Source organism: Pipistrellus hanaki (assembly GCF_964339955.1).
Source record: "Pipistrellus hanaki genome assembly, chromosome: 2".
NCBI classification, from domain to species: domain Eukaryota; kingdom Metazoa; phylum Chordata; class Mammalia; order Chiroptera; family Vespertilionidae; genus Pipistrellus; species Pipistrellus hanaki.
The window spans coordinates 195,227,304-195,244,571 of NC_140504.1; the positions used below are offsets into that span (position 1 = coordinate 195,227,304).

Consider the following 17,268-nt stretch of genomic DNA (forward strand, 5'->3'; position numbering starts at 1 on the left):
CATATAAGTACAACCAATGGACACAAAACTCTGGGGAGGGAGGGTATATATAGGGGGGGGGGCAATGTTAAAATATGTACACAGATAATAATTTAATAAAAAATGTAAAAAATAAAATAAAATAAAATAAAATAGTGACTCTTGGTCAACATTGATTGAGTGCTTACTGTGTACACAGTCTGGTGGAGGGTTCTGTGCTGTCTTTGGTTCCTTCTGCCTTTTGCTGGATTGAAATAAGATTTGTAGTTAAAGGACAGTTTTGTTCTGCTCCCTTCCGTCTCCTCTCCCGATGCTCTCACAGTCACATTTCATATCTTACGGAATGAAATAAAGGTAAAAAATGCTTGTCGCACTGGGGTAAGTCCAGAGAGGCTTCTGTCACCTGCCCCTCACCCCCCAAGTAGTTGGCTCGGGCGGGGGTATGTGTGTGTGAAAAGCTTTGGCGGTGGAGACAGACGGCCCAGCTCAGCCTTGGGAAAGTTATTTCTCTGTGCCTTAGTTTCCTCATCTGTGTAATGGGTACATTCCTAATAGCAACCACCTCATTCCGTTGTTGCGAGGGTCTAATATCGTAAGTGCTTAGCAGGGTGCCTCGCACATAATCACCTAGCAGACAAGCTATTGGTGTACAATCAGGTGCTGCTTTCCGTCACTGCAGAGGACTAGAAATTCCAAAAACTGTCCAGGAAGCGGAGCTGGATTACTTTCAAGGCTTTTCCAAATACACAAACATTTATTTGTCCAACCGTCAGTCACCGAGAGCCTCCGGTGCCGGCACTGAGCTTGGCTCCTTGGCTTCTGCCACAAAGGCACAGGCCCTGCCCTCAGGAAGCTCACAGTCCCGTGGGCAGTGAGGGTCCCTCCCTGGAGACAGAAACGGGGGAGGCGCTGGGTCACCTGCAGCCCACCTGGGCAGGGGACTGAGACCGGTGACCTCGACAGAGTGCTTAGTTGACCCCACTCCCCCTCCGGCCTGTGCGGCCTCCTCTTTTGGGGTCCAGCTCACTGGACCCATGTATTTCCCCACTGTCGACCCCGGGCCAAAGGCCAGAGAGTAGAAAACTGTGCAAAGCCACTGTGCCAACCTGGCAGCTCCTCCTCTCGCCACCCCCAAACTTTGTCCTGGGAGCTTTCTAGCAATTTCCCTACAGCAGAGGCCCCTCCAGGGCAGGGACCCCATGGGATTACCTAGAGTCAGTGCCTGGCTCACAGAGAGTGAGGCCTACTGTGTGCCAGGCACTGTTGGAGTGCTGAGGACACGGGAGAACCCAGAACCAAGTCCCTGCCCCCGAGGAGTTCCCAGCGACCCGGGGCAGCTGAGCAGGAAGCAGGGGGCACCGGAAGAGGCAGACTCAGAGTGGACACTCAGGTGCCGTGGTAGAGAGAGGCCGGGGAGCTGCTTTAGGGAGCGGAGGCCCGAATGCTGCCCAGGAGCAGCCCCAAGAGGAGCATTGCAGGCAGAGAGAGCAGTGCAAAGGCCCTGAGGCAGGGCAGCTTGGTGTTTTCCGGAGCTAGTGTGTGTGTGTGCGGGGGGGGGGGGGGGGGGCCGAGGGGAGGGGGCAATGTGACCGAGGGGAGGCTGGAGGGAGATGGGGTCCGGGGACAGGCACTGGCCAGATCTTGGTGACCAGGAAAAAGCCAGAAAGCCTTTGTGTTCTTTTAGGGAAAGCTCAGGAAATGCTAAAAGGAAGCCCAAGAGGAGAAAAGCATCTGATTTCAGTCCCTGCAGGGCAGTGGGAGCGGAGAGCAGACACGGACACCGAGAGGCTGAGCGGCCAGGGGCCAATGTTGGGGTGCTCTCGCCTCGCCCCTTTGGTGTCAGTTTCCAGCCCCCCCACCCTAAATGAGGTGCCTTCGGGGGATACAGAAAGACCCCTCGGGGGTGGGAGGATGGAGTCGCGCCTGAGGAAACGTGGAGGGGAGAATACATGTTTGAGGACAAGGTTGAGGGTGAGGTGTGGCTGTTGGGGGACGGGGAGGGGGCTGGCCCGCAGGCTCCTCAGCCAGCTCCTCCCAGGCCTGGCTGTTGGGTTCGTGTTTGTCTCCCCAGCCCCAGGCCCAGGCCCGGTCAGATCTGCTCCGCACGAGGCTCTCTGGGAAAACGCCCGCCCAATGAATGAGTGAAGCTGTTGCTGGAGGGGAACGGGCAGAGGGAAGGCAGGGAGGGAGAGCACAGGAAGCACTGAGAAGGAGAGGGAGCACTGGATGTCCCAAGGAGCAGTGACAATTACTGGCATTTATCGATCACGCTCTTGGCCCGGGCACTTTTCCTGCATTAACTCCTTTTAGCCTCTCCACGGGCCCAGGCAGTAAAGTCCTATTAGTACCCCCCTCCCCCGTTTCTCTGGGAGGCAACTGAGGCACAGGGGGTCCAATGCCTTCCTCGGGGTCACTCTCTGATGGCGGGTCGCTAGGGGGGACCCCCTCCCTGCCCCCAAAGCCCACTTCCTCAGACTGCCCCGGAGACTCAAATGTGAGGACACCTTCCTCGGGTCCCTTCCCTCTCACCGTGCCTCAGTTTCTCCTTCGGCAGAAGGTCGGGATCCGGCTGGAGACCTCTGGGGCCGTGCATTCTGCCGAGTCACCAGCCACGAGGGCCTGGTAGACCGGCAGACACTTCTGGGGCGACTTTGAAGGGGAGGCTCTGATGGGGGAATGGCGACCACGGAGAGGGATGGGTCCATAGGGGCTGCTCACTGTGGACGTGTGGCTGCTTCCTGTTAGTTATGGGGCTCAGGGAGGGAGAAAACGGAATGGACTCGAGAGCTGTGTCTCACCCCCAAATCTGGCAGACAGATCCTGAGCTCATGCCCCGCCATTCCCGGTGGCAGAGAGACAAGCTGTGTGTCTGAGCGGGGTTCTTCTCCGCCCGTCTCCAAGGAGCAGAGCTCACGCAGCATCTAAAGGGCGTGGGGTGGAGGAGGAACAATCCTGGCCACCTCAGGGCCAGAGGACCACAGAGTCCCCCGTCTCGACCCATTTACCCACTGACTTCCGGCCCAGGCAGGCCTGGGCTGCGTCCCCGCAGATGCCTCTCTCGGACAGCCAGCATCCTCTGGTCACTCCCCAGCCGGAGAAACTCCGTGAGACCTGGTCCACGAGGCCCAAACCCTACCGGCCTGCCGCTGTGTTCACCGGCCCGCGGCATGGTGCTCGGCCGAGCACTTCTCCAACCTGTGGGCCACACTTCGGATTTTTATTCATTTATTCCACGAATCGTTAAGCCATTCGGCCAATTTGGCCATTGTGCTCCAGGTCTCCCTTATCTCCCCATCGGAGTGTTCCCCCCTTTCTCTCGGGTCTGATGCACTTTGCATCCTGTCCCTGCGCAGAAGGAAAACAGGTACAGCGACCAGCTCCATCCTGGGTGGGGGTGGCCTGACCGAGAAAGGCAGGGCCGGAGCCATTGGGCAGAGGACTGCTGCTGGCCTCCAGGCCCAGCCCGGTGTGGCCACCGTGGGCCAGCTGGGAGGTACCGGGAGGGCCCAGGAGGGGGGGGAAAGAGGGCGTGTCTCCAATGGTGTCCTAAGGTGTCCCCCTCAAAGAGGCCCTCCCTCCCCTTTCCCCAAGAGGGGAGAAATTAGCTCTCCTAAGACACTCTCTATCCTATTGCCTTGTTTTATGTTCTTCACAGACCTTTTCGCTCTCTGAAATACTATTATTCATTTCTTTTCGTGTTCAGTATTTGCACACACGCCCCCCTCCCCCCCACCCCCCCATTCTTCTCGGCCTACCTTGCTCGCTGAAGGATCTATTTCTTGCACAACGGAATGAATGAACAACTTCCTCGCAAAGTATAAGTGCAAAGCCAATAGGGAGCAGGGAGAACATCTCGCGCTTAGCGTTTTAACTTGCAGAGAAGAGCTAGTTCTTGGGGGAAAGTGGCAAGCCCACTGGCTCTCTGGAGTTCCGAACAGGTGAAAAGTAACCCCCCCTCACCCCTTTTCTCCGCCCCCCCCCCAACCCCTCCAGCTCCAGCTCCAGCCCCACTCAGTTGGGACGCGTGGAAAGCTTCCCCAGCCGCAAAAGGAAGCCGGGCCCTCAGATGCTCCTGGGCAGGCCGCACCTCGGGGTGCGTGCAGACAGCGCTCAGCCCTGGGAGGTGGGCGGGAAGAAACCGGGAGGGGAAGGTCTGGGGGTGCGAGGGTGGAGCGGAGCCCGGCCCCGCGATCCGGCCCGGGTTTTGCAGGCCACCCAGCCGCCCGCCCGGCCGCGGAGAATTCCATAATCACAGCGGGCGACAGCGGAGACTGGGAGCGAAAAATCCAGGATCCGGCAACTTTGGGCAGCGCATGCGCGCCCGCGGCGCTCCATCCCAAACACACACACACACACATTTTTCGCCCGGACTTGGAAAGTCACCCAAAGCCGCCCCAAGTGCAGGTAAGAGACTCGGCGCTCCCGCCGCCGCGCCCCCCGCCGCCCCGCGGCTCCCCGGGACTCCCGGGGTGCCTCCGCGCCTCGCCCCCGGCCAGGTGCTGCCGCCCACCCCCGGGGCTCCGTGTGCAGCCGGGAGCCGGCGGGCGAGCGAGCGGAGAGCCAGCCAGCCAGCGCGCGCGGCGGCTGCCACCCAACTCCGGCCGCGCGGGGGGCAGGGGGCGCGGGGGCTGGCACCGGGGCGCGGGGGGCGCGCCGCCCGCCGCGGCCGGGGAATGCCCAGCGCGCGGCCCCGGGGGCGGGGAGGGCTACCCCTGCCGGGGGTCCCTTATTCCAGCCGAGGGGGTGGGTGGCGGGGCAGGGAGAGAGGGGGAGGTGCGGGGCGCAAGTGCAGGACTTTGCGAATAGGGTGGGGGCGCCCCCCTGGCCGCGGGCCTGCCGAGTGGGGGCAGATCCTCGCCAACACCGTGGTATCGCCCCTTCCCCCCCGCGTACCACCCCCCCCCCCCAGTGGCAGGGGTTCCCGTGCCCTCGGGGCCGAGGAGGAGGCCGGGGTGAGGGGCGCCCGGGGTGACTTTGCAAGACTTTGCCGGGGGAAGACGGGTGGACGGGAGACACCCTCCAGCCGGCGCCCGCGCCCCGCTCCCGGGTGTGGGTGCTGCCGCCGAGGTAGGCAGCGTTCGCCGAGGCGCAGTGTGTCCGGGGAGGGGGGGGGGTCCGGGTGGGAAAGCGGAGGTCGGCGGCGGTTTGGGTGGGGGAGCGGCGGCCCCTTTCCATCTGTGCCGGGAAGTTTGTCTCAAGTGCGCTGCTCGGCGCCCCGGCGAGTGGCTCCCCGCTCCGGCCACCCCGCCCGGGCTCCCCGGGCACAGGGCACAGAGCTGGCACTGCCGGGCGCGGGGAGCCGGGCACCGGCTCGGAGGAGCCGGAGCCGGGCGGCTGCGGGCCGGAGCCCCTGTGTCCGGGGAAAAGTTCGGGGAGTTGCCGCGGCGGGTGTCGGGTGCGCCGGGAGAGAAGTTGGGGCGCTGGGCCGGCGGGCGGGCGGAGGGGTGCGCCCCCAGGGGCCTGGGCCGCGGAGTTAGAGGGGACGGCGGGGTCTCTGCGCCCCGAGGCTGGGCTGAGGGTGACATTGGGGGGCTTAGCGTTTGGGGAAGAGGAGTCTGAACCCAGGGGCGCACCGGCTGGAGGACGGAGAAAAGGGTGGCTTTGAGGGGCGCAGAGGGGCGCCCCGCGGCGCAGGGCACAGGGCCGGCCACCTGGTCTCCACGGGCCGAGCTCCGGGGCCGAGCGCGCTCGGTGCCGGCAGAGGCGGACGGGGTGCGGGGCTCCCGGGCGCGGGCGTGGGGCTCAGGCCCTCCCACCCGCAGGGCGCCCCGGGGCAGGGGGCCGGCGGGGCGCGGGGGTGAGCGGCCGGCGGGCGGAGCGGCCGGTTTATTTTTACTCGGTGGCATTTGCAGAATGTGCAGCTGATGGCCGTGGCCGCCAGGAAGTTTTGCTTTCTGTTCTTTCTCTCTCTCCGCGGCCAGCGCGGCCGCCGGGAGCGGGAGGGCCGGACCGGCCTGGCAGGGGAGGGGAGGGGAGGGGGCGACCCCTGGGTGCGGGGTGCAGGACGGCGCAGGGGCTGGCGCGGGGCCGCGGGGCTGGGGCGGACGCCGGCCCCGGCGCTGGGAGCGGCGGCCGCGGAGGGAACAGGTGTATGCGCCGTCAATCACGGCCCAGGGACACGGGGAGCAGATTAAAATAATAATCATAGATTTTCCCTAGGAGGTGGGTGCAGATCCTTCTTCCCGGGGACCCCCAGCCCGGGCCGGAGTTGGGGGAGAAGAGTGTCCGTGGTGGAGGGGCCGCTTCTCCCGACACCCAAGTTCCTCCCGAGCCAGCCGGCTCCGCGGGAAGCCGGCGGGGCGAGGACCGCCTGCCAGTCCGCTGGGGAGGGTGCGGGTGCGGGTGTGTACGATCTGTTCACCGGGAAACAGCAGCAAACACCCCACCAAGGAGCTTGGAAGTTCCCCAAACCCACCGGACCAAAGGGCCCCTGGAGAGGGGGTCTGGGGAGGTTCCTGCGTCGCTTCCCCCAGCAGAGTCTGGAGGCAGGACCCTCCGAACGTGCGCTTGGCCCACCGACACCTCGACCCCGCCGAGCAGCGCGGGGAGGAGGCCGGGCGGCTGACGGACAAAGTTAGCGATCGCCCCGGAGCCGGTGTACACGGAGCCGGTGTAGACGCGCCGGGAGGGCGAGCAGGGGAGCAGATCGCTGGGTAAACTGGTGCGCCCCCTCCCCGCGCCCGCACCGGGGCACGCGCGCGGACACACACACACGCACACACATGCACAATCACTCACACACGCGCGCGCACACACGCACACACATGCACAATCACACTCTCACGCGCGCACACACATGCATACGCACACACACATGCACGCACTCACGCACACACAGACACACGCACAGACACACACACACACACACACACACGCACGCACACACACATGATCGTCGCTGTCCTGCAGGGAGCTGTCCGGGCTGAGCCGGAGCAGCTGCGCCGGGCGCGGTGAGGGGGGCGGCCGCCCGGGCTGCGCGCCCCGTGCCCAGAGGGGGCGCTGGGCGGCGGGCGTCCGGCGCGGAGCTCGGTGGCTGCGCCCGGTGGCTGCGCCCTGGCGGCGGCCGGCGGCGCCCTGCGCCCTCGCCCCCGGGTCTGCGGCCCCCGCCCGGCTCCGCCGCCTCCCGCTCCCCGGACTCCGCGCTGGGGTCTGTCCGCACTCGGACCCTCCGCGGGCCGCGTGGCCGCCGCCTCTCTCCCCGGAAGCCGGCGAAGTGGAGAGACAGCACCCCCCCCCCCCAGAGGCGGTTAACGAGAGTTTATGGGGAATATTGTTGAACTTCGGTAATCAGGTTTCCAGCGATCTTATGCCTTCTGTTTAATTTATTAGACTAGTTATTTATTCTGTTGATGATAATCTGTTGCTGGTTTCTATGGAGATGTTAAACTGATCTCTTTCAGAAATCAAACTCCATATGCACTAAAACGTTTAAAGGGGCAGTACTTCCCTCTTTTTTTTTTTTTTTTTTTTTTTTTTTTAGACTTTGCACCTTGCTGGGACTTAGCGTCTTTTCTCTTTTCTCTGGGTCTCGGTGCATTTTTATTTCCTCCTGAGGAAGGAGAGGAGCCGGGAGACTCACGCTTTGTGGCAAGTACAGCTTATTATGGCTAGAAGAAAGCGAAGGCTTTGATCCCTAAGTTGCATCATCATTTAAAACAGATCATTTCACCACCACCCCCTTCTACCCCATCATATAAGAGCAAAATTCTTTCAAGATCAAAGGGTCCAATCTAAAAAAAAAAAAAAAAAAGACACACAAAAAACCAACTATTGTTTAAAAAAAATAGGAAGCCAGTCAAATGTGAACCTCTCCTTTCTATCTGCTCCCCTTGTGTTGAAAGAATGTCTTGAATAAGAAAAACAAAACTTGTAGCTCAGCTAATTTTTCATACTTATTAATAGTTTATCTTGCCCTCCCCCCTTTTTCTTAATTTAAAAAGAAGTTCAAAGTTAGATTTCTCTGCCTGTGGGGGTTGAGGTATATTTGCTTCTCTTTTAGATCCTGACCATCTGTTTTTGGAGAATTAGCCTCTGGGAAAAGGGGAAGAGTGCTGTTTTTCCCCCCCTCAATAGAATGCTTTATTATTTTTTTTAAATTCTCAAATATTTCCAAGTCCCCATTTTCCTCCTCTTTAAGAGAATATCAGTGACCTCGGTCTGGGGTGTGAGCGACATAGTAACTTTCCCTCCTTCTCCCCTCTCCTCAGGGAGCCGTCGGTGGATCTCTGAAGTGGAGAGGAGTGGGTGCAATGAATTAAGAAAGTAAAGCAGGGGAGAAAAAATTATCTTGGGTTGGTGACACTCTGAAAAATTGCAAACCTACTCGCCACGCCGATGTTTATCACGCTGACAGATATGATACAAAGCGATTGCATTTCCTAATGATCCTTTGGGACCAAGTTGTAGGTAACGCCATTCGATGCATTTTTAATATTAAAGTAAGGCCTGGGCTCCATTTTCTTGGAGGTGGGGGCAGTGGTCGCTCTCCGCGGCTGATGCTTTCTGAATATACTTTCCTGTTCCAACGTGACCCCCCACCCCCACCCCAGCCCTGCCCACTTCCATTCACTTTGGGGAGGGGTGAGCCACACACAGGGCATTTGGCTTTCATAAATAAATTTATATCTGGCCAGAAGGTCCAGTGCTAAATAAGAGCACACTTAAAAAAAAAAAAAAAAAGAAAAAGAAAGAAAGAAAGAAAGAAAGAAAGAAAGAAAAAAAAAAACCTCAGACTCCACCCCTGCCATAGGAAATAAAACAGAGGTAATTCTCGGTCCCCCCCCCCCTCCCCCATTCGGCCATCCTGCTTCTCCTTTAAATTATTCCATTTTGGAAAGGGGGCTGGGTGGGTAGAATGGGTGTTGGTCCCAGCTCAAAGGAGAATGGCTGTATTTTAAAAACGTGTTTGATTTGGACCGCAAACAGAGCAGAGGCTTACGCGCAGAAAAGAACACTGTAGCTTTAAACTCAGGAGTTTGCATATTCTCCTTGTATCTTTCCCCTTTGCTAATTATTGTGTTGTTTTCAGAGCAAATATGTCATATCCATGGCGACCGGGCAGGTTTATTGTCTTTCTGAAGCAATAGCTCACATAAGTAATTAATGACTTTCTTTTTTTTCCCCTGGCTTAGGTTAAACAGATCATTCAAGGAAAGTCATCTCTCTCTCTCTCTCTCTCTCTCTCTCTCTCTCTCTCTCTCTCTCTCTCTCTCTCTCTCTCTCTCTCCTCTCTTTCTTTCTCTCTCTTTTTTTAGCCCGGTGACATAAGAACATGAGTTAGAACAAGAAAATACTTTAACCAAGAAGTCAACAGCTTATTTTCCTCTATTTCTTTTAAAAGCTGGAGTGTCAGCTTTCAGACATATGAGGCTGTCATTCTCTCCGCCGTGAGCAGGGCGGCCTCCGGGCTGGGTGTCCGGCTGGAGGCCGGCAGCGGCCGTGGGGGCACGCTGGGGAGGAGCCGGGAGGAATTCGCTTTTGAGGTGGGGGAAGCACTCCAGAACCAGTGTTTCTCCTGCATTTAGCAGAATTTAATTAAATTGTTTACAGGAGAGAATTAATGAGTTGGGAGCATCGCGGTCTCTCCCCCCCCCACCCCCACCCCTCCCACCGCACCCCTGCTTTCTCCAAGTCCAGTTAATTGGAAAGGCAAAGTTTTCCTTTTTCGGTTCACCTTGAGCTCCCACTTGCTCCAGCCTTTATCTCAAGTGCTTTTTCCTGGAAAAGTAGCTTTTGGAATCCCCTCTGGTTAATATTTCCATATTTCTAGTGGGGTTTTGTTTTGGTTATTTTGTGTGTGTGTGTGTGTGTGTGTGTGTTTTCTCCCCCTTAGACCTATAACTCGAAGCTGATTTCTGCTTCTCAGGAATCAGGAGCTATGATGACTAGATTTTTTTTAAGACTACATTTTCTTTGGTGGAGGGTGGCTTCTGAGGATATAAAATGATATAGACAGCACATCTCCTCCCTCTGTATCCAGTGACAGTATCGGGGAAGGCAGAAGCAATGCTTTCCTCTTTAAAAAAAAAATCTCCACGTGTGTTCTTCCCTCTTGAAGTGGGCCTTTTGCTAATAAGAAGCCTGATGGTGTCACCCCTTAACTTTAGAAACGTACCAGACACCCCACAGATCGCCCCAGCTCGGCCCCCTCCCCGCAGACATGCCCCCAGCAGGCACCCGCACGCCGGCCCCGGCTTTCTGGAATGTCACGGGCAGACAGGGTTTGGTGCGTGTCCTTAGGAAAGGGGAGTGGGAGGAAGAGGAAAGCTTTCCTAGGACGTGTATGCTCCAACGTGATTAAAAAGGATACCCCCCCCCCCCTCGGCCATGGGAGGTAAGTCAGAAAAGGCCGTGAGTCGACTGAAGGAACCTTTCGGCGTTTGGCTTTAAAAATAAAAATATCAGGCAGAAGGGAGATTTGTCTGGTGTCTGGTTTCTGGAGAGGAGAGGAGAAGGCCGGGCAGGTCTGATGCGGAGGCTCCAGCGAAGTGGTAATTGAGCCCGTAACCTCTTGATGTCTATATCAGAAAACAGACGTGAGCAGAGCGCCGGCACAGGCAAACACGCCTGGCGGAGCAGGCAGCTCACGGGGAGATTCACGGAGGGAGGGAGGGAGAGAGGGAGAGAGAGAGGAGAGAGAGAGAGAGGGAGAGAGGGAGAGGGAGGAGAGGGAGATTTAATTTATAGACATTTTAAAAACGGTAATCTCATTAGGATATGTTCTTCCCCTCCGGTGAAGGGCAGCCCGCAGCCCGATAAGGCGGGCCCTCTGCCGGGATGCTGGAGCGCGGAGCGGCTCAGGGGGTGCGAGCTCGGGCGCCCTCACCGGCTCCGAGGACCTGTGTTCGCTCTGCCCGCTGCCTGCCGGCTTCCTTGTTGTGAAATTAAAAAGTCTCCAGTAGCGGAAAGTTGGCCGTGGCTTCTGGCTGCCCGGGGATGTCCCCCGTGGGTACCGCGCCGGTCGGTGCGCGGGCCTGGCTGCTGCCTGGCCTTGGGCATCTCTGTGTGTCGTCCATCTGTCGCCAGGCCGCCCGTGTCCCGGCCCCAGGAGGCCACTGGGGAGAGGCCCCCTCACGTTCACCAAGTGAGGTTACTGTGTTTCCGAAGCCCCAGCGTTTGGGGGGGGGGATTGGGGGGGTAGCTAAAGTGCGTCGTTAATTCTGCAAAAATTAATCAACCGTTTCCCGGCTGCACGCTACCCGGGTGGTGCCGGCAGGCCCGGCCCTCTCCCGCTCCCTCTGTGCAGAGTCCAGCAGAGTGAGGGGTGGCCTGGGCGGTGGGGAGGGAATGGGGAATTGTGTGGTGTTTTGTTTTTTTTTAAAAATCTGAATAATTGAGAGCCACTGAGGAGAGGGGAGAAGAGAGAGGGGTTTCCTACATATAAATCCTCGAGGGCCCTGGTTCCATGTTGGTGGAATTCCTTTCCCCTTTCGGTCTGGGTTTGTCCTGTGTGTCTTTGGTGGAGAAGACACGTAGGGAAAGAGCAGAGGAGGGGGGTGGGGGAGAGGGAGGGAAGGAGAGGAGAGGGAGGAGGCGGGGGTGGGGGGGAGGGAGAGAGAGGGAGAGATGTGGCTCCTTCGGAACTCATTATCATTCTTAATAAGTCTTAAGGAATAAAGAGGAGCATTGAGTGTAAATGCTGGGTAATCCTAACACTTCTCAAGGTGAGAGGAGTCTTGAGGACACAGAGAGCAGAGGGAGCAGAGGCGGGGGTGGGAGGGGGAGGCCCGAGTAGCCCTGGGGGCGGGGGTGGGGTTCCGGAGGCCTGGAGGCTGGGGTGGGGGGATCTCCAGGAGAAGGGGGCTTGCTGGGGCGAGGGGAAGGCGGCCCCGGGGCAGCCCTGCCTGGGCTCTGTCTCCCAGCCCGCTCTGCCCCAGCCCCTGCCTCCGGCTCCCGCGGGCTGGCCCTCTGGGAAGCGGAGAGACAGCCGGCCAGAGCTCAGCTCCGGACACTAGGTGGCTTAAAGGATCTCTGAGGTTTTCCCGGAGCAGCGCTGGCTTCCTCTCTCCTTCCCGTGGTGGGCTCTCCCGGGCCGTCCTCGGCCGCGTCTGTGGCATTCCTGGCGGACTGGCCCTGGGCATGGCACAGCCCCCAGGGACCGGCTCCCAGGCAGAGCCAGGAGGAGGCCGGCCAGCTCCCCGGGGGCGAGGAGGCCGCGGTCAGGGCCCCTTGAGGGCCAGCGGAGCCCAGCCTGTGCTCTGGGCCAGGGGTGTGTGTGTGTGTGTGTGTGTCTGTGTGTGTGTGTGTGTGTCTGTGTGTGTGTCTGTATGTGTGTGTGTCTGTGTGTGTCTCTGTGTGTGTGTCTGTGTGTGTCTCTGTGTGTGTCTCTGTGTGTGTGTGTGTGTGTGTGTCTGTGTGTGTGTCTGTGTCTGTGTGTCTGTGTGTGTGTGTGTGTCTGTGTCTGTGTGTGTGTCTGTGTCTGTGTGTGTGTGTCTGTGTGTGTGTGTCTGTGTCTCTGCTTCTTCTCTTCCTGAGTTCACGCGCCCCCTGTGAGAACCCTCTTAATAATAAAAAAACCTCATAAGCATAAATACCGCTTATACTTTAAGGGCCTCACAGATCTTGTAAGCCCGGGCGAAGGATCCTCCAGGGTCCCTGGCTCCGGGGGCTTCTTTCCCATCCTCCGGGACCGTGGGGGGCGGAGGGGGACGGAGGGGGACGGAGGGGGCAGAGGGGGCAGAGGGGTGACGGCAGCCACTCCCGCCCCCGCCTGCCGCAGCCGGGGGAGCAGGGCTGCTGTGGAGGTGACCCAGGCCCGCAGGGGGAGGGGGCCATGTGCGGGTCCCCCTCAGACACCGCACCTGCTCAGGTAGAGGGGCCCCCTCCAGGCCAAAGGCAGCCCCCCTTCTCCGCCGGGCACTCCCTGGGCCTCCGGGGTGTCCGAGGAAGGGGCTTGGCCAAGGTCATTCCCAAGCACGGCTCCATTCCTCTGGGGACCCAGGGAGACACGGTTCAGGTTTGACTCACGGTCGTCAGGCTTTGCGTTTTTCGTTTGTTTGTTTGTTTTTAAATTGTGTTTCCTTTGGAAAGCAACTTCGGGGAGCATGCAGAAGGGGGTGCGTGGGCGCGGGGGAGGGAGGCTGGGGACGGAGCGGGGGGAAGCCCGCAGGGGGGGCAGGACGCGTTGATGGCGGGCGGCTTCTGCTCCTCCGCTGTTAAAAGCAGCCGGAGCCAGTGACATGCCCTCCCTGCGTGTGCCCTGCTGACGGGATTTACCGAAAGGAGCTGCCAGGCCTCTGTGCTGCTGGTCCCGGCGTGGGTGAGCATGTGCGTGCGTGTGTGTGTGTGTGTGTGTGTGTGTAAATGAGAAGCAGGGTGGGGGATTAGCTCTGCCAGGCTGGCACCCTTCCCCAGCACTAATTGCTGGCAGAGTACCCACGGGGGCCGTGCCAGCGTCTCCGGCTCCGCCCGCACCCCTGCTCGCGGGGAGCTCAGCTGTGCAGTTGCTCTGTGAGGGCCATTTCCAGGCGCACGCGTCCCGGCGGCTCCTCAGGGAGTTCCAGGGAATCTGATCCTTGGGGGGACCTGGCCCGGGGTGCTGGGGGGGGGGACTTGGGTGGGCCAGGGCTCCGCTGAGGTCCGGTCCCAGGCCTCAGGAGGCCCCTAGCAGTTCTAGCTCTGCAGTACACCACTGTGTGGCCGTGGGCACGTCAGCTGACCTCTCTGGGCCTCAGTTTCCCCTCTTTGCAAATGTCCCCTGACCCCGCTGCCCTCACAGGGCCGCCCTGGGGGTCAGCTGTCCTCGTAGCTGGAAAGGGAGGCCCTTGAACTAATGAGGCCACGTGAGGAATTCGCCACGCTCACCGTGGTAAGGGAGGGTGCCCCCAGGTCAGAGAGGCTGGTTTTCCGGAAGATGCTGTCCGGGTCAGAGGGGACCCGGATGTCCTGTGTGGTGTGGGGGCTGCGTTTCTGTATCAGGGTGCAGGTTGGTTCTCTTATCACTGGAGGCGGGGCTCCGTGGGCCGGGGTTTTTCAGGCAATCTTGGGGATCCCACGGAGGGTGTGGGGTGTGCTTAGCTGCTTTGAACCCCAGATCCCGTGAAGAGCTGGGATATAGTCTAGATTGTGCATTCCGGGCCGGGGAGCTGGGAATCAGAGCCGTGGCTTCAGATCAGTTCGTTAACGGGCCCGCGCCTCGGTTTTCTCACCTGTGAAATGGGGGCAGCAGCACCCACCTTTCTGGGCTGGATGCACGGAGACACGCGGAGTGTTTAGGACAGGCCTGGCGCCTGTGTGGGGTGAGGGTGGGAGCACGTGGGCGGGAGAGGGGAGGGACCTGGCCCTCTGAAATCAGGGCGGGGGCTCCGCCAGGTGCGGGGCGCCATAGAGATTCCTGATTCTGTGTCTCACCGCTCGGGCTGCCTTGGGGATCTCCTGGTATTGCTGACGATGAGTCCGAAGAGGACAAGAAGCAAGACAGTAGCCACATCCAGAGTGGAACCCCCAACAGGACAGGGGCCACTGGGGTCTGTTCCCTGTGTGGCCAGACTGATGCTCCAGAGCTTGGGGAAGGGGCGGGTTTGGGACTTTGGGACCGGAGGCAGGGGGGTGGGGCGGGGTGGGGCAGACCTGGGACTGGCACGGGTGCCTGTGCCTGACAGCCTGAGGCTCAGTCCGCGTGCCCGGGGTCCCGGAGGCGGCGTGCCCGGCTCTGCGCTGGGGGAGACGGCGTGGCTGGCGGGGGTTAGGAGCGTGTCTTGGGGTCAGGCTGCGCCCCGTGCGGATCATGCTTCTCCCCATGGAGCAGGCCCACCTGGCTCATCCTTTGTCCCCACGATCTGTGAAATGGGGGTTGGAGTTCCTGTCTCCTGAGCAGTAAGCAGAGGACCGCCATCATAGCTAAGGTTCGCTCAGCGGGCAGTAGGGTTCGGGGTGAGGGGAGATGAGGAGCAGGCGGCCTTGGGCCGGGGCTGGGCCCCTGGGTGACTGGAGCTCCCTGCGGAGGCTTGGGGGAGCTGGCCGCCCCCCTCGGGTGATCTGGGCGGGGAGGGGGTGATCCTGGGCGGGGTGAGGGTGGAGGGGGGCGGGCAGGAGGAGAGGCAGCGACCTAAGACGGCAAGGGCACGGGGGCTGTGCGGGGCCCAGAGGGGCGAGGGGCACTTATGGGCGATGAGGTATGAAACCCCATCGGCCTCTCCCATTTCACTGCGCTATGCCAAACGCTCCGGTTCCTGTTTCACTATCGGAGATCTGGGAGCAGGTTATTTCCATTACCGACTCCAGCCACGTGCTCCGAGGATTTATCTAATTAAACTGATGCTTTTTCTCTGAGAAAGAAAGAGAGAGGGATGGAGGGAAGGAGGGAGAGAGAGAGGGAGGAAGGGAGGAGAGGAGGGAGGGAGGGAGGAAGGGAGGAAGGAAGGAAGGAAGGAAGGAAGGAAGGAAGGAAGGAAGGAAGGAAGGAAACTGGTCTGGGTGGCTTAGTTGGTTGTAGTGAAGTTTCATGCATCGAAAGGTGGCGGTTCGATTCTCGGTCAAGACACAAACCCAGGTTGCGGATTTGATCCCTGGTTGGGACGCGTACAAGAGGCAACTGATGGATGTTTCTCTCTCTCTCTCTCTCTCTCTCTCTCTCTCTCTCTCTCTCTCTCTCTCTCTCTCTCTCTCTTTCCCTTCCTCTCTGTCAAATCAATTTTTTAAAAATATATCTTATTGATATTTTACAGAGAGGAAGGGAGAGAGAGAGAGAGCTAGGAACGTCAATGAGAGAGAAACATCGACCAGCTGCCTCTTGCACACCCCCACTGGGGATGTGTCCGCCACCAATGTACATGCCCCTGACCGGAATCGAACCTGGGACCTTTCAGCCCGCAGGCCGACGCTCTATCCACTTCGCCACACCGGTTTCGGCTAACTCAGTTTTTGTAAAGAAGGAAGGAAGGAAAGAGAGAAGGAAAGGAACGAAGGGAGGAAGAGGGAAGACAGAAGAGGGCCGTGGGCGGGCGGGTGATCCTGGAGCGGCGTGACAGGTGGGAGGAGCTTTGTGCCGAGGGGAGGGCCCTCCTGGCGGCCATGCCTCCGTCTCTTTTCGTTCATTTCCAAAGCGGCCCCGTGCCGGGGGAGAGGCTGCCGGGGGGATGCTGGGAGTGCAGGAGCCGCCAGTCCATGCGAGAAGTTAAAGAAATGGAGTGAACCGGCCACATTGCGGGCGCTCCGTGGCCGCCTGTGGCCGGGGCTCCTGGCCTGGGCGGCCAATAAGCACGGTCCCATCATCACAGAGTTCTGCTGGCCGGACGGTCTCGGGACGCTCCCTCAGAGCTCGGGCCAAAGGGTGACCCCAAGGGGCAGTGATGGAGGTGGGGGCTGGGCAGCAGGGACATACCCGGATGTCAAAGGGGCTCCCTGCCTGCCCCCAGGCCTCTGGGTGCTGCAGCCGCCTTCTCTCTCTCTCTCTCTCTCTCTCTCTCTCTCTCTCTGTTTAAAAATATTTTTTATTGATTTTTTATAGAGAGGAAGAAAGAGGGATAGAGAGTTAGAAACATCGATGAGAGAGAAACACCGACCAGCTGCCTCCAGCACATACTGGGGTGTGCCCGCAGCCCAGGTACATGCGCTTGACCGGAATCGAACCCGGGACCCTCCAGTTCGTAGGCCGACGCTCTATCCACTGAGCCAAACCGGTCAGGGCCGCCTTCTCTTCTGATCCCACGGCCGGTGCTTCTCTCCTGGGGAGGACGACAGGGTGGGGGTGGAGTCAGGGGGAGCGGGGTCTACATCTCTCTCCCGCTGGGTCTTTGGGGCTCTCACCCCGAGGAGCTGGGCGGACAGTGTCAGCACCTGCCTCGTGGGTCCTCGGGGTCCTGGTGTGAGTGGATGGGCGTGAGAGCTCCGTAGACAGGGCCAGGCCTTGAGCGAGCACGGGAAAAGCGGGGACCACCGTTATTATAACAGCAACGGTTATTGAAGCGTTTGTGGCTGCCGAGTTCTCAGGGACACTCCCCGACCACAGGCTGATCTCTCCAAAATAAAAACTTCCCAGAATGAGCTTAAATGAGCACACAGCCCCCCATCCCTTTCTTCTGGGATTTTATTTGGGTCCCCTCTTTCCCCCTCTCACATCCCTCCTCTCTCTGGGCAAAAGGAAGAGTTGAAGCTTCCCCCCAATGAACTTTTTTTTTTTTAAATTATTGATTGATTTTTAGAGAGGGAAAGGAAGGAAGAGATAGAGAAACATTAATTTGTTGCTCCACTTATTTTATTATATATATATTGATTTCAGAGAGGGAGATAGAGAGACAGAAACACCAATGATGAGAGAGAATCATCGATTGGCTGCTTCCTGTAAGCCCC

The 17,268-nt window shown here is 59.3% G+C and overlaps 1 protein-coding gene across 2 annotated transcripts in view; it reads left to right on the forward strand.

Moving 5' to 3' along the window:
- Positions 1–4,262: 4,262 nt before the first annotated feature.
- The window catches only part of CASZ1 (castor zinc finger 1), a 150,436-nt gene continuing 137,430 nt past the window's right edge, over positions 4,263–17,268 (forward strand). The window contains exon 1 of one of the 2 annotated variants that reach the window (XM_084875272.1): positions 4,263–4,383. The gene's annotated coding sequence lies outside the window, so the exon portion shown is untranslated. The remainder of the gene's footprint in view (positions 4,384–17,268) is intronic. The other variant, XM_084875273.1, reaches the window with a different exon arrangement.